General features: G+C 46.7%; 1 pseudogene; it reads left to right on the forward strand.

Annotated features, from left to right (window-relative positions):
• The first annotated feature begins 285 nt into the window (after nt 1-285).
• On the forward strand, nt 286-14,012 carry LOC128341787 (zinc finger protein 420-like; annotated as a pseudogene).
• Nucleotides 14,013-16,808: the final 2,796 nt, after the last annotated feature.

Here is a 16,808-nt window from a genome sequence, read left to right on the forward strand (position 1 = left end):
CTGTGGCACCGGTGGGGGGAGGGGTCGGCTGGGCACTGTACTGGTCTCTGTGCTTTCTCCCTCCCCCTTCAGCTCAAATTCCCATAGATGCTGCAGCCCCCACCTCTCATTGCACCCGAACCCTCACTGCTCCGCTTATACCTTTCCGGTACCTCCAGTGAGAAGAAAACTTTCCTCAAGAACTGAGGAGGACTAGGCAGCTGAGCTGCCTGATTTGCCGACACCCCCCCCCCCCAGCCAGCATGCACAGGGCCCAGAAAAGTGGGAGGGAACTAGGCAGCTGCTTGCTTTGTGCCCCCCTCAGGTACCTCAGGGGAGGGCGATGGTGACATGTGGGTGACCAGGCAGCTCTGGCAAGGGGGGGGATGACCTGACCACAGGTGGGTGTGTGGGCAGGCGGGCCACAGAGGTGCAGCTAGGTAATTTCGGAGCCTGGACCTAAACGCTTTGGACTCCCCCCGCCACTGGCTGGAGCCCTCCCTGCAAGTTAAGCATCATCCCCCTACACACACACACACACACACACACACACACACACACACACTTAACACGTGGGTTCTTGGGGATACAAACAGCAACTGATCTCTCAAGAATATAAAACCAGTACATTTATGCAAATATGCACTAGCAGAAACATTTCAACACGCAACTTAATATATCCCCATCCCACATATCTATTTTCCCACTCCCTCCTCTGTCTCTAAAGCGCCCAACAAAGGTCACAATCACACTTGGCTGCCTGGTGCTCAGGTGGGCCAGCAGCAACCACACCAACTAGGGCAGATTAAGGAGGATTTGGTTGCTGAATTGCTCACTGCTGCTGCCGCCTGTGTGTGTGTGTGTGTGTGTGTGTGTGTGTGTGTGTGTGTTAGCCTTATTTACAGCTCAGGGTGGCAGGGGAAGGAAAAGAAGAGGTTGGCAGCTCAGGTGAGCCTCCAGGAATCCTCGAGCAACAGCAGCAGCTTCGCCCTGGAGACAGAGGCGTAACTAGGGAAAATAGCGCCTAGGGCAAGCACTGAAATTGCGCCCCTGTCCAAACAGGAATAATGGGACTTGTAGTCAACAATATCTGGAAACCCCTGTTAAAAGGAACACTGTACCATCTAGACATGGTTGTTGATCAAAACCTGAAAGCATGAGCCATCTCTGTAAAAGACTTAGAACAACAGTCAGGAGTTCTGTGAGGATTCCAAGTGTCCTTTTTTCTGTCTCATCTCATTCTTTTTAAAAAACATGACTTTGTCCTAGAGGATCACCTGCCCAAATAGCCACTAGCAAAATAGGGGAAGAAGAAGGTGGTGGTGGTGGGGTCTATAAACCAATGAATGATTCCTGCCAGTCTTTGTCTTATGATGACTGTTGGCTCATGATGGGGTATATATGCATTCACCACACTAGTGCTTACTTTGACACCAAGAGGGAGGAGGATACATTAGTTTGCCACACTAGACAGAGGCATTTGCAACAGGAGCAGACAGCCAAGTTCTGCCAGGGCCAAATCCAGCCCCTGCCAGACTAAGAAATCATTGTAATTTGCCTCTTCCTGTCACAAGCAGTGTGCTGTTCTTTTATTATTGACTCTAACTCTCAAATATCCCAGTCATGGATGGAAAATTCAGGGTCAATTTACAAGAGACACATTTTCTACATGGAAGTTTCTTCTGTGCAGGTGTTGTGCAGAAACCCATGTGTAGTGACCGCCAGGGGCATAGCAAGGTTGGAATGGGCCAAGATGAGATTTTAAAATGGGCCCCCAGCCCCTCAAAGTCCAGGGCCTCCACACATCCCAGGCTCCCAAGGATTTAAGTCTGATATTTCAAAATAAGTATGCTGCCTGTAAATACATTTCACTGAATACACACATGTACACTTCACAGTATATAGTGATATACATTGAGTACTATACATCTGTGCTACTTTTAATGCCTAGAACACACTAGCAACGCTAATTATTAAAATGGGCCCCTCGCTGCAGATTAACAAAGGAGACTTTCAACCATGCAGGGTGAGCCTATGTTTGTTTTCTCAGAATTCTGAACAAATTCAGTAAAGTTTGATTCCAGGAGATTTTTCACACGAGGCTTTTAAAGCCCTTTAACACACATCTCCTCTGGAATGGAGGTGCTGCATATTCACATGTTGGCCAGATTTACCCTGAAGTCCCTGCAAGTTACTGGAGAGCAGTTCACACACAAGAAAAATAAAATAAAATAAAAGCACAACACATGCTTCACAGTTCTCACTCAGACCTTCTGGGTTGCAAAACAACTTGAACATAAGTGCATTTATAAATGAATGAAAGAAAGAATGAATAAATAAATATTTGTTCCAGAAGTTTTTGTAATTTTCTGACATGAAACAAGCCACTTATAGGCCTTAGATAGTTTTTGTTTTTAAAGCCAGCACATTTTTCAGTCTGTTTTAAATTAAATATTCAGAGTCTTCTCAGTTTCGCCCCACCACCCATATCAAAGCCCTATGGCAAGCAGATCCCTATATATGGGGGTAACCACAAAAAGGAATTCACAGCCTACCTGCAAAAGCTGTGCTGGATGGTCTGGTCTGCTGCAGGGAGCTCTGCCAGCCTCCTTCCTGGCTTGCTGGGGCCTGCCGAGTTCAGGCTTCAGGGAGGCCTACTCGGAGGCCTCTCTGGAAGCCCCGCCCACCCGCCGATCAGCTGAGAGGCGGGGAGAGAAGAGCAGTTTGCAGGCTGCTCCGATCCTAGGCCTCATTGCCGATCCTAGGCCAGAGCTGGAGGCAAGTGGCTGAGGGGCCCTGGGGCTGGGCAGGTGGGCAGGTGGGCAGTGGGGTGTGGGTGGCAGGAACTGGCGTGCCGCCCCCACCTCAGTGGCACCTAGGGCACGTGCCCTGCCTGCCCCCCCCCCCAGTTCCGCCTATGCTCTCAGATACCCCCCTGAAGGAGTGAGGCCTTTACTTCCCCTTTGTGCTTTTCAGATGTTTGTATTATACATCTGATTGCTTCCTCCCTGTGTTCTGTATTAAGAAGCTGTGCAGGGGTCAACAGTTCACAGTTGCTGTTCTACCCTTTGGTCTGAAAGGGATGTTTACATTTTGGAGGGGTTTGATTTGACTGGCTGTAATTTAAAAACTGGAGGGAACTTGAGTTTATTTGGATTGGTTTGTTTAGCAAGGTTGGAGGGGGGGAAAGAGAATAAAAGGAGGCTTGCCTGCAGCAGAAAGTTAGTTAAAGCCCGAGGAAGAGTTTAAAGGCAGGAGTCTCTCCCAGCCCTACCTTCTGCCTGGATTGAACCTGGGACCTTTTGCAGAAAGCACTCAGTGCCCCACTGAGCCATGACCCCATTTCCTAAGGGGAATATCTTACAGTAGAGAGGGCTCCCATGTATTCACCCATCCAAATTCAAGTTAAAATGAACGTTGCTTAGCAAAGGGGACAATTCATGCTTACTACTGCAAGACTAGTTCTCCATCCCAATTTATCTTTACTTGGAGAAATCATCCCGAGTGGGCATTTCCCTAACATGTCCCCCATTCCTTTTTAAATACCTTGCCCATTTTCCTGTCTGATAGATTTGACAGAAGGAGAGCACCTGAAATCCTTGCCTTGCTTTTATGTTCACCTGAGTCTTTGGGGGGTGGGGATGAATGCAGACCCTTTTCTCCAGCCTCTGACACAGTTCAAACAGACAATATATTGTGTTATGACAGTCATCAACCTGATGTGTCCCAAACTGTATTTTGAATTCAGCAAAAAGCCAACATGAGAATTTTTATCTCTAGGCTTGATGGTCTCTTTCTCTCTCTCTCTTTTATTCTCATAGATCTTCCCGTCACTTTTGTGTCCTTGGCAGGTGCAGGAATGACGCTGCCAATGCATTCTCAGCCCTCCCTTCTGCCTGGTGGGATGGAAGATGCTTCAAGCCCACCGAAGAAGGTAGGGGAGGGCTTGTTGTGAATGGAGAATGTGGGGCAGACAGACAAGCCCCATTCCTTGGACACCCCTCTGGGGCTGCAAGTGGCCCTCCTTCCTTTGGCTTCTGTCCAAGCTGCTGACTAGAAAGCCTTGAATCTTGTGAAGATTTGAATCTGGCTAACCAGACAGGGAGGCGCCTTTGAAAGGGTTGGCTTTCAACTATTGAGCGGGTGGGGGGGGGAGTAAGTGTGTATCTTCATCTCATGAGAGCATCTTTTCCAGGGGTGGTTGCTGGTATCTCCACTCTGTGTTTTTAGTTGCACCCCCTTTGTGACAGGACACCATTCCCCTCCCCCACGTATTTTTCTATTTAAACAAGAGCAATAGCTATTTTTGTTAAAAAGCGGGTCTATAAATATAATAATGACCCTGCAGGGAACATTCCCTGGCCTTCTCACAGCACCTTTCCTGAACGACTCTTGTGGATTCTGCTTCAAGGAAGGAACCGTTATGCCTTCTGCGAGGGTGAACATGTTTCCTTCCTCTCTTCCAGGGCCAGGTGAGCTTTGAGGAGGTGGCTGTGCTTTTCACGGAAGAGGAGTGGGCTCTGCTGGATCTGGACCAGAGAACCCTGTACAGGGAAGTCATGGAGGAGAATAGGAGGAATGTGGCCTCTCTGGGTAAGACTCCTTGAAAGGGAAGAGTAAAAAGCCTGGTTCAGACATGCTGTTGTACAGCAGTCTGTACACTCATACATGTGTTTGTGTGAATGACTAGACCTGCATTAATGTTAAAAGTGAACCTGGGTACGGGCCTCTCAATTGCATAGTATAGATTGGAAGGGTACTGATGTACCTGTGTTCAGCACACCATGTGAATAACTTTGTGTGAATGGAGATCTAGCGCGAGAGAGATCAAGCTGGTCTGCTTAGTTGGTAAGGGTGTGGTACAGATATATTGCCAAGGCATTGGGTAAGTGGTATACTTGTTTGTGTCAAACTGGAAGATTATAGCTGGAGGATTCACTCTCAAATGCCCCTCAGCAATTAAGCTCCTTGGGTGACACTGAACCAGTGATCTCTCAATCTCACCTATCTCATAGGGTTGTTGTGAGGGGAGAAAGGGTGGCATATAAATGCAATAAATAAAACTCAACCCTGAGGATGTTCTGTTGGACAACCCCGAAGATATGGCACTGCCTTATGTGGAGTTAGACCCTTCAGCCACCTCAATCAGTAGCCTCTGCACTGACTGGCAGCAGACTGGATGTTTTGAGCATATTGTGCCAGGGCCAAAAGGGTTTAAACTGGTAAAGCCCTAAATGGTTTGGGGGCGGGTTACCTGAGGGGAGACCTTGCCCATGTCCCAACCTGAACCATAAGATCTTCTTCTAAGGCCCTGCTCCAGGTGTCCCTGCCCAATGCGGTGAGGCGGGTGACTACTAGGGAGAGGGCCTTTTTGGAGGTTGCACCCCGTTTATGGAATGCTACTGCTACTACTACGGATATTTGCGCTCTCCAAACGAAAGTTCTCAAAGCAGTTTACCTAGAAAAATAAAAATTAAATAAATAAGCTGGTCCCCTGTCCCCAAGGGCTCACAATCTAAAAGGAAATATAAGGCAGATACCAGCAACAGCCACTGGATGGATGCTGTGCTGGGCTTGGGTAGGATAGCCTCCCCAGTGAGGGTTGCCTGGCTTCATCACTTTGTTCTTTTAGACACCAAGTAAAGACCTTTTTGTTCACCCAGGCATTTTAAATTCTTGTTTTCAAATGAGATTTTATTTCATTTTAAACTAATTTTAAAATAAGCTTTTAAACTACTTTGTATTGTATTTTGTATTTTCTTTCTCCTTTTTTTGTCTGTTATGATTTAATTTGTTTTTATTGTATGTTTTAATCCTGTTTTGTGAATGACCAAAAGAACAATTTGTTATGGGGCAGCTAAAAAATTAAGTTCTTCTATATTTATTTATTTATTTATTTATTTATTTATTTATTTTTTACACAGTCAGACAGGTGTTATTGACTGGTTTGTTTTATCCAGACATCGAGTCCTTCCCAAGGACCTGAGATGGCTGAATTTTATTATCAATATTGTTGTTGTCGTTATTATAGATATTGTTGCAGAATATAGGCTGTTCCCAGTAAAGCTGCTTTTTGTAATTGGTTGATGGTGATTTCTGTGGCCCCTATGGTGTTGAGGTGCTCTTCAAGGTGTTTGGAATTGCACCTAGGGCGCCAGTTACCACTGGGATTATTTTGGTCTTCTTCTGCCACAGCCTTTCAGTTTCAATTTGTAGATCTTTGTATTTTGTTGTTTTTTCTATTTCTTTTTCTTCTGTTCTGCTGTCACCTGGTATTGCTATGTCGATTATTTTAATGTGTTTTTCTTTCTTCTTGACTACAGTTATATCTGGTGTATTGTGTGGCAGATGTTTGTCTGTTTGTAGTCGGAAGTCCCATAATATTTTTGCATCTTCATTTTCTACCACTTTTTCAATTTTATGGTCCCACCAATTTTTGGCTACAGGTAGCTTGTCTTATTTGCAGATGTTCCAGTGTATCATCCCTGCTACCTTGTCATTCCTTTGTTTGTAATCAGTCTATGTGATCTTTTGACAACAGCTGATTAGGTGGTCCACTGTTTCATCTGCATCTTTACAAAGGTGGCACTTGCTGTTTGTTGTTGATTTTTCTACTTTTGCTCTTATTTTATTTTATTTATTTAATTTTATTTATTAAAACTTTTATACTGCCCTTCCAAAAGGCTCATGGCAGTTTACATTAAAACACCATTAAAATCAGTTAATAATTAAAACAAAAATTATAAAGCATAAAAACAACAATTAAAAACATCGTAAAACAACAATTAAATAATCAGAAGAATTTAAAAACAAGTTTTTAAAAGCTGAGAAAGCCTGGTTGAAGAAATGTGTTTTCAGGTGTTTTTTGAAAATTGCCAGAGATGGGGAGGATCGTATATCAGCAGGGAGCACATTCCACAATCTCGGGGCAGCAGCCGAGAAGGCCCGTCTCTGTGTAGCCACCAAACGAGTTGGCGGCAACTGGAGACGGACCTCCTCAAGTGACCTCAGTAGGCGGTGGGGCTCATAGCGAAGAAGACGCTCTCTTAAATACCCAGGGCCTAAGCCATTTAGGGCTTTATAAGTTATAACTAGCACTTTGTATTTTGCCTGGAAACCTATTGGCAGCCAGTGTAACTCCATCAACAAAGGAGTAATGTGGTCTCTACGAGATGACCCAGAGACCAACCTGGCTGCCGCAATTTGAACCAACTGAAGTTTCCGGACAATGTACAAAGGCAGCCCCACATAGAGCGCATTACAGAAGTCCAGTCTGGAGGTTACCAACAAATGTACCACTGTTTTGAGGTCATTGATCTCGAGAAACGGGCGCAGCTGGCGTATCAGCCGGAGCTGATAAAAAGCACCCCTGGCCACCGCCTCAACCTGAGAAACCAGGGGAGGTGTGGATCCAGAAGTACTCCCAGACTGCGAACCTGTTCCTTTTGGGGAAGTGTGACCCCGTCTAGAACAGGCAGATCAAAATTGTCTCTAGATTTCTGGCCCCGCACAATAAGTACCTCCGTCTTATCTGGATTCAGCTTCAGTTTATTCTCCCTCATCCAGCCCATTACTGCTTCCAGGCAGGCATTTAGGGAGGATATGCCAACTCCTGAAGAAGTTGACATGGAGAGTAGATCTGGGTGTCATCAGCATACTGGTAACACCCAGCTCCAAATCCCCTGATGATCTCTCCCAGCGGTTTCATGTAGATGTTAAAAAGCATTGGAGAAAGTATGGAGCCTTGAGGGACACCATACTTAAGCTCAGATTTTGAAGAGCAACAATCTCCAATCGACACCATCTGGAATCTGTCCGAGAGGTAGGAGCGGAACCACTGTAAATCAGTGCCTCCCACCCCCAACACCCTCAGACGTTCCAGAAGGATACTATGGTTGATAGTATCGAAAGCCGCTGAGAGATCCAAGCGGACCAACAGAGTCACACTTCCCCTGTCCATTGCCAATTGGAGATCATCCATCAGGCCGACCAAGGCAGTCTCCACCCCTAGCCCACCCGAAAACCAGTTTGAAATGGGTCTAGATAATCAGTTTCCTCCAAGACCGCCTGGAGCTGAGAGGCCACCACTGTCTCAATTACCTTGCCCAGCCATGGGAGATTGGAAACTGGCCTATAATTGCTCAACTCTGAGGGATCTAATGCAGGCTTCTTTAGAAGAGGTCTAATGATTGCCTCCTTAAGACAAGGAGGCATCCTGCCCTCCCTCAGAGAAGCATTTATGATTTCTACCAGGCCGCCTACAACAGCCTCCCTGCTAGATAGAACAAGCCATGTTGGACAAGGGTCAAGAGGACAAGTGGTAGACCTCACCGCTCCAAGCAGCTTGTCCACATCATCAGGAGTCACAAACTGAAATTAATCCAGTCGAATCGTATAAGAGGAGTTGTCTGGCACCTCCAGTTCAGACATCAAATTAATTGTGGAGTCTCCATCTAAGTCGGCCCGAATCCGAGAGATTTAGTCTGTGAAAAATTCATGAAACACACCACAGCGGGTAACTGATGCTTCCAAATTCTGGTTCAAGGGAGAGGGGGCAGATACTAGTCCCCTCACAACCCTGAACAACTCCACCGGACGTGAACTCGCAGAGGCAATACGGGCAGAAAAGAACCGCTTCTTTGCCACACGTATCGCCTGAGCATAGATCTTTAAATGTGCTCCATGTCATAATCTGTCGGATTCGAGTCAAGTTTTTCTCCACTTGCAGTCCAGTCGCCTACCTTGCTGCTTCAGCCCCCATAGATCTTCCGTATACCAGGGGGCCAATTTTGAAGCAGGTTGGAGGGGACGCTTAGGAGCAATCGTGTCTACTGCCCTGGTGAGCAAGTTGTTCCAGTTCTCAACCAGGGCATCAACAGGATCACCAGCAGAGCCAACATCGAATCCCTCCAAGGCTTCTTGGAATCCTACCGGATCCAGTAACCTCTTCGGGCAGACCATTCGAATAGGCCCCTCGCCCCTGCGAAAGTGGAAAGTGGTTGTAAGTCCAACCTTAACCAGATGGTGGTCTGTCCATGACAACGGGGAGATCGTAGGAGTCCCCACCCACGGAACACCACCCTGATCAGAATAAAAGACCAAATCAAGCGTGTGACCTGCAATATGCGTGGATCCAGAGACCGCTTGGGATAGGCCCATAGTCGTCATGGCCGCTATGAACTTCTGAGCTGCCCCGGACAAATTGGTCCCAAAATGAGCATTGAAGTCCCCCAGCACCAAAAGTCTGAGAGACTCCAACGCAAGTTCCGTGACCAAGTCCGTGAGCTCAGTAAGGGATTCCGCTGGGCAGCGGGGCGATCAGTACACCAACAGAAGTCCCAATCTATCCCTGGTCCCCAAACTCAAGTACACACATTCAATATGGTCTGATACCCTGACAGGGACCCTGGTAAGGGAGATGTTATCCTTATAGACCACAGCCACTCCACCTCCCCGCCCACGTCCCCTTACCTGCTCCTCTACAGAATATCCTGGAGGAAGAAGCTGGGACCAAACTGGACCACTAGCCTCCCCCAACCAAGTCTCAGTAATACACATCAGGTTGGCCCCTTCATCCATGATCAAATCATGGATGAGTTATGAGTTATTTTGGACCAACCTGGCATTGCAGAGGAGCAAGTTAAGGTTATGTGGGATGTTGGCAGTGCTCCCCGAGGTCAAAGAGCTGGCAGGACAGCTGGAAAGGGGGACAGCTATTAGATTTCTGACCACCCTTCCCCTGGAACAGCCTGCTGACCTGCCAACGTTTCTTCTATTCCCCACCACCACTGGAATAGCTGCCCCACATTCAACGAAGGCACTCCCTGCCTCCCCATCTTCAGACAAACCCACACACATTACAACTGCAACCCAATCTCAGCACAACTTAAAACTGATTAAACAGAAGCCCCACTATTGAATGCCTCCCTCTATACTAATAGTTGGACAAAATGTCCAGCCCTCACCCTCGTTTCTCCCCCAAAGTGGCTCCCCCAAAAGGGCGACCCCCTTCAGTGGCAACCCCGCCAGTGGCGGGCCCGCCACCACTGGCAGTCTTCCTATATAGGCTGAGCAGCAAGCTCAGCAGGTGGAACCAGGAAAAACTGCCCAGTCACCCTTACAGCCCCAGTCCTGCAAAGCCTCTCGGCAAGCAGTCCTGCGGGGAGGCAGATGGCAACCAGGGAGGGCAGAAGAGAAGAGGTGGCCAGGCAGGCACCCCAGTCTCACACCCTGGGGAAGATGGTATCCTCCTCTCCCCCTCTCCAGCAGGCTTCTGAGGGCTGTGGCCACCAGCAGTCTTCCTATATAGGCTGAGCAGCAAGCTCAGCAGGTGGAACCAGGAAAAACTGCCCCATCACCCTTACAGCCCCAGTCCTGCAAAGCCTCTCCGCAAGCAGTCCTGGGGGGAGGCAGATGGCAACCAGGGAGGGCAGAAGAGAAGAGGTAGCCAGGCAGGCACCCCAGTCTCAAACCCTGGGAAAGATGGTATCCTCTTCTCCCCCTCTCCAGCAGGCTTCAGAGCATGATTGATGGTGATTATTTTCCTGGTATTACAATCTAGCGTCTCTAGCTCTGCCTGGGTCCAGTCTATTATTCCTGCAGTGTATCTGATATATTATTTTTATTAATTATTAATAATATTTATTAATTAAGTGTAACAAATAAATAAGTAACCAAGAAGAAAGCTGGGCTCTGCTGATTTGGAAATGTTACATATATACAAAAATAATGAGGGATTTTTGATGGTCTGTTTGATTATATTTGCTGGGGTTCACCCGATTAAAAACCAGAGTCACACCAAACAAGGTGGCCTCAGAACCAGTGTTGAAATATTTCGAGATAACTAGCCTGGGGGACTTCAGTACTGCCCTTTGGCTACCTCTGTCAACCCAGGGAGGGAGACGGTAAGGCACCAGGTGTGCAAGGCATGCAAATATGAAGTGCAGACATGGCAAACTGAGAGATTTCCCAGCGGGGTACCCAGTGAACAAGATGAAATCCTGATTGTGACCCCCTACCCACCCACCCATTGATCCTGTGTTGTGGCTGGCTTGAGAATCTGGAGGGTGACAGCTAGGCCTCTGCCTGCCACAACCATCCATGTCTTGGTAACGCAGAACAGTCTGGCTTTCTTCTTCTTCCCTCAAAAGAACACATTAAGTGGGGATTGATCAGTGATTGGAGGCTCCATTTCCATCCCATGCTCCTACCGATTTTATCTCTCATTCCAGCAGACAACAGTGGGGAGAGGAATATGCAGGGAATTTGCAATGGAGGATTGTTGGTTGAAGTCAGCTGGAAAAAGAGAGGGAAACAGAGAATGAACACTGAAGCAGAAGAGAAGAACAGGAATGGATCTTCTGTTTCTCATCATGGAGAAATCCATGACCCAAATTTTCAATCTCAGTGGGAAATGCACGTAGGAGAGAAACCATATACATGCTTGAAGTGTGGAAAGAGCTTCAGGGAGAGCAGAACACTTACTATACATCAAAGAACCCATACTAGAGATAAACCATATAAATGCTTGGAGTATAGGAAGAGTTTCATTCGGAGCAAAAAATGTACTAGCCATCAAAGGACCCATACTGGAAAGAAAACATATACATGTTTAGAGTGTTGAAAGTGTTTCAGCCAATGTGTACACCTCACTTCCCATCAAAGAACCCATACTGGATATAAACCATATAAATGCTTGGAGTGTGGAAAGAGCTTCAGTGAGAGCGGAAGTCTTACTAAACATCAAAGAACCCATACTGGAGAGAAACCATATAAATGCTTAGAGTGCGGAATGTGCTTCAGTGAGAGTGGAAGTCTTACTAACCATCAAAGAACCCATACAGGAGAGAAACCATATAAATGCTTGGCGTGTGGAAAGAGATTCAATCAGAGCGGAAGTCTTACTAGCCATCAAAGAACCCATACTGGAGAGAAACCATATAAATGCTTGGAGTGTGGAAAGAGATTCAGTCAGAGCGGAAGTCTTACTAGCCATCAAAGAATCCATACTGGAGAGAAACCATATAAATGCTTGGACTGTGAAATGAGCTTCAGTGAGAGCGGAAGTCTTACTAAGCATCAAAGAACCCATACTGGAGAGAAACCATATAAATGCTTGGAGTGTGGAATGTGCTTCAGTGAGAGCGGAAATCTTACTAACCATCAAAGAAACCATACAGGAGAGAAACCATATAAATGCTTGGCGTGTGGAATGAGCTTCAGTGTGAGACGAAGTCTTACTAACCATCAAAGAACCCATACTGGAGAGAAACCATATAAATGCTTGGAGTGTGGAAAGAGTTTCAGTCAGAGCGGAAGTCTTATTAGCCATCAAAGAACCCATACTGGAGAGAAACCATATAAATGCTTGGACTGTGGAATGAGCTTCAGTGAGAGCAGAAGTCTTACTAGCCATCAAAGAACCCATACTGGAGAGAAACCATATATATGCTTGGAGTGTGGAAAGAGCTTCAGTGAGAGCGGAAGTCTTACTAACCATCAAAGAACCCATACTGGAGAGAAACCATATAAATGCTTGGAGTGTGGAAAGAGCTTCAGTGAGAGCGGAAGTCTTACTAACCATCAAAGAACCCATACTGGAGAGAAACCATATAAATGCTTGGAGTGTGGAAAGAGCTTTAGTATCAGAGGAAGTCTTACTATCCATCAAAGAACCCATACTGGAGAGAAACCATATAAATGCTTGGAGTGTGGAAAGAGATTCAGTCAGAGCGGAAGTCTTATTAGCCATCAAAGAACCCATACTGGAGAGAAACCATATAAATGCTTGGACTGTGGAATGAGCTTCAGTGAGAGCAGAAGTCTTACTAGCCATCAAAGAACCCATACTGGAGAGAAACCATATAAATGCTTGGAGTGTGGAAAGAGCTTCAGTGAGAGCGGAAGTCTTACTAACCATCAAAGAACCCATACTGGAGAGAAACCATATAAATGCTTGGAGTGTGGAAAGAGCTTCAGTGAGAGCGGAAGTCTTATTAACCATCAAAGAACCCATACTGGAGAGAAACCATATAAATGCTTGGAGTGTGGAAAGAGCTTTAGTATCAGAGGAAGTCTTACTATACATCAAAGAACCCATACTTGAGAGAAGCCATATAAATGCTTGGAGTGAGGAAAGAGATTCATTAAGAGCGGACATCTTACTAGCCATCAAAGAACCCATACTGGAGAGAAACTATATAAATGCTTGGAGTGTGGAATGAGCTTCAGTGAGAGCGGAGGTCTTACTAAACATCAAATAACCCATACTGGAGAGAAACCATATAAATGCTTCATGTATGGAAAGAGCTTCAGTCGGAGCAGAAATCTTAGTAACCATCAAAGAACGCATACTTGAGAGAAACCATTTAAATGATTGGAGTGTGGAAAGAGCTTCAGTTAGAGCGGAATACTTATTAACCATCAAAGAACCCATACTGGAGAGAAACTATATAAATGCTTGGAGTGTGGAAAGATCTTCTGTCAGAGCGGGACACTTACTAGCCAACAAAGGAAGCATACTGGAGAAAAAACAATATAAATGCTTGGAGTTTGGAAAATTCTTTAGCCAGAGTGTGCATCTCACTTCCCATCAAAGGACCCACACAGGAGGAAAACCATATAAATGCTTGTTGTGGAAAGAGCTTCAGTCAGAGTAGAATACTTACTAGCCGTCAAAGAGCCCAAACTGGGGTCATTGGGAAAGGGATTGAAAATATTTTATATTATTATACCTCTGTCCGTGTCCTGAACATTCCTCAAGTGGCCCAAGGATGAATAAGTTACTCCACATAGTGGAGTTTAGTAAAGGGTGGAAGGGAAAGCGCTTAGATTTATTTAGTAGAGAAAGTAGTTAGGGGGTATTGTGTGGACCTCATTATTCACAACCCCACTCACAATAGTAGCCTTCAATACTTAGTGCATTCTATGTTTTTGAGCATGCTGTTTGTTCATCTTTCTGTTTTAGCATACTTGCCATCCCTTAACAACTTGTATGCCTTCAATTCTTTGAATAAAACATTTAAGCTTTAGAAGGTGTGGTTACTGAGTCCTGGGTTTAATCAGTCACGGTTCCTCTAAAGGAATCAAAGGATCTGAACTTGCAGTGGGTAAGTCTAGATTAATGCTAGTGTTAGTTTGATAAGTTATAGTTGGTAAGTTAAGACAGACAGGTTCCCACCGGGGGCACTAATAACCTTAGGAGTACTTGAAGGGATACTGGGGTGGGGTGGGGGACCCAGAACCCTCTTATGGCCCCACGCTGCAGCTATACAATTTGTTCCCCATGTGAGGCTTGAAGCCAACACATCCTCAGCAATTCGTCTGCTGCAGAAGGGGAGGAAAGAGGGCGCAAACCCTCCTCCTTTGCGCCTGGCTGGCTCAGCATGCCCCTCCCCTCAGCTGGACTGACAGGCTTCAGAAAATTAGCACTGAGTACTCCCACTACGATTCACAGGATAAGTAAATTTGTCCCATTCATTACAGCAAAACTGCCTATAAGTAACTTAGTGTGGATGTGTGCCAGTGACAGTAGTAGCCTGTATTCCAAATTGTAAGATTACATTTGTGGTGTGTGTGTACACACACACATACATTTAAATGTTCCAGTTGTGAGACTGGCTACTCCACTCACCAACTTGCATCCAGTTATAAGTTACTCATAAGCAATTGTATTGAAATCAATGTTCCATTAGTTTCACTTTCAATGGAAGTACTCCTGACAAACTCTGTAGATCTCCACAGTCCTCGGTGCATCCTCCATCACAATAGCTGTGAGATTTCCATGGGGTGGGGTGGGGAATTCCACAAGTGGTCCAGGTGCTACATCTGCTTAGTAGGTCTCTTGTAACAGTCATGGGTGAGCAGCCCCTTTCTGGCCTCTGACTGGAGAGGAGAGCTGGTCTTGTGGTAGCAAGTATGAATCGTCCCCTTAGCTAAGCAGGGTCCACCCTGGTTGCATATGAATGGGAGACTAGAAGTGTGAGCACTCTAAGAGATTCCCCTCGGGATGGAGCCACTCTGGAAGAGCAGAAGGTTTCAGGTTCCCTCCCTGGCTTCTCCAAGATAGAGCTGAGAGAGCTTCCTGCCTGCAACCTTGGAGAAGCCACTGCCGGTCTGTGAAGACAATACTGAGCTAGATAAACCAATGGTCTGACTCAGTATGTGGCAGCTTCCTGTGTTTCTATGACATCGCTGTGTAGAAACTGAGCAGGGAGTTCAACTACAATGGATCAGGGAGAACAGCCTTAGGTGGCTGCAGCAAAAGAGCCTCTAAACCACCCACAGTAAACTTGTCCCATCCATTTCACTGTCAGCCCTCTTGAGAAACTGCCAGGGAGTGACTGGAGTAGCCTGAATTCTCACCATGACATTTAAGTTTGGGGGGAGGGGGGCATGGTATGCACTTAAAATCTCTGTGGGGCATCCTGAGCTGTAGGTTTGCAACAGAAGTTGGGAACCTCTGAGCTAAGGCATTATTCTAGTCTGTGGACCTGCCCATGCTTGCTCAGGATAACAGGAACCGCAACACAGAAGAGATGTTGTGTTTTTTCATTTGATTTGTCTGTGGCCCTTGGGGTGGAAGCCCCTGATTCCATTACCGAGCCAACCCCTGCCCAACTAATGAGAGTGCTTTTGTTCCCCACGCCATTTGTGGCTCCAACGTTCTTGACCTTCGGTAAGACATACCTTTGGGGTGGTATACAAAAAAATACTCAATAGGTGATAATCAATACACATCTTGGATAAAGGATCCTAGTCAGGGAAGCTCTTCTCACGATCAGTGAGAAGAGCTTCTTCTGGGTCTGCAGGGAGAGCGGGTTTAGCCTGCTTTCCCCGCAGATGATCAAACGGCAGCCCTGGGTGGCCGGATCAGCCGCCCGCACGACTTCCGGCGCCGTCACGGAGCTGGCAGGGGCTGGAGGGATTGGGTTACCGCACGGCCCCTAGAAGTTCCAGGATGCCCTGTGCGAGTGCACTGGGCATCCTGGAGAGACCTCCGACCCTGGGAGGCTGCTTGCAACTTTCTGGTCGGGGGTCTACTCGTGTGTCACTGCACGCCACGGCAACACATGAGCAAAAAGATGAGGTTAGCAGCGCTCTCGCTCCATTAACCTCGTCTAAGGGGAGGGGTATGAATGGAGGCTAGCTGCCGGGAGTCACACAGCTCCCGTTGCAGCACACCCTTAGCCCGCTTTTGGGCGATTGTGAGAATCGCCTCAGGGCCAGTCATAGGAGAGGCAGGACATTTGCTGAAAACAATTGCTGTAGTCCATGAGCCAGACCCACAGATTTTGGCCATCAGTACCATCTCAGGGGACAGAGACACATAGTGATTGCCGGCTATGTCTCTCCTCCTGGAGTGGGAAAATAAAGGGTGGCATTTTTGTCCATATAGCTTTCCCTGTATTATGGTCCTTCCTTTATCCCAAACCCCCAATGATTAGGCTCTTGTGGCATTTCCTTCTACCTTCCTAATATGTGGGATAAAGATGCTGATAGGACAACACCATCAGAGTCTGGGAAGGGCTTGCAAGAGGATCATACGAAGGAGAACTAAGAAGAGCCTGGCTAGAATAGCCAAAGGCTACGATGGTCAAGCAGATGCCCTGGGAAGCCCCAAAGCAGGAAGTGAATGAAAGCAGACCCCTTTTCCACCTTGGCTTCCTGCCACTGGGATTCAGAGGTATATTGAGTCTGAACAGGTTCTACTTCACCTTCATTACTAACAGGCAAGCATGAAGACTTCATAAGAACAGCTCGGTTGGATCAGGCCCAAGGCCCATCTAGTCCATCATCCTGTTTCACACAGTGGCCCACCAGATGCCACT

This window comes from Hemicordylus capensis, chromosome 2 (genome assembly GCF_027244095.1).
Source record: "Hemicordylus capensis ecotype Gifberg chromosome 2, rHemCap1.1.pri, whole genome shotgun sequence".
Taxonomy (NCBI): Eukaryota; Metazoa; Chordata; class Lepidosauria; order Squamata; family Cordylidae; genus Hemicordylus; species Hemicordylus capensis.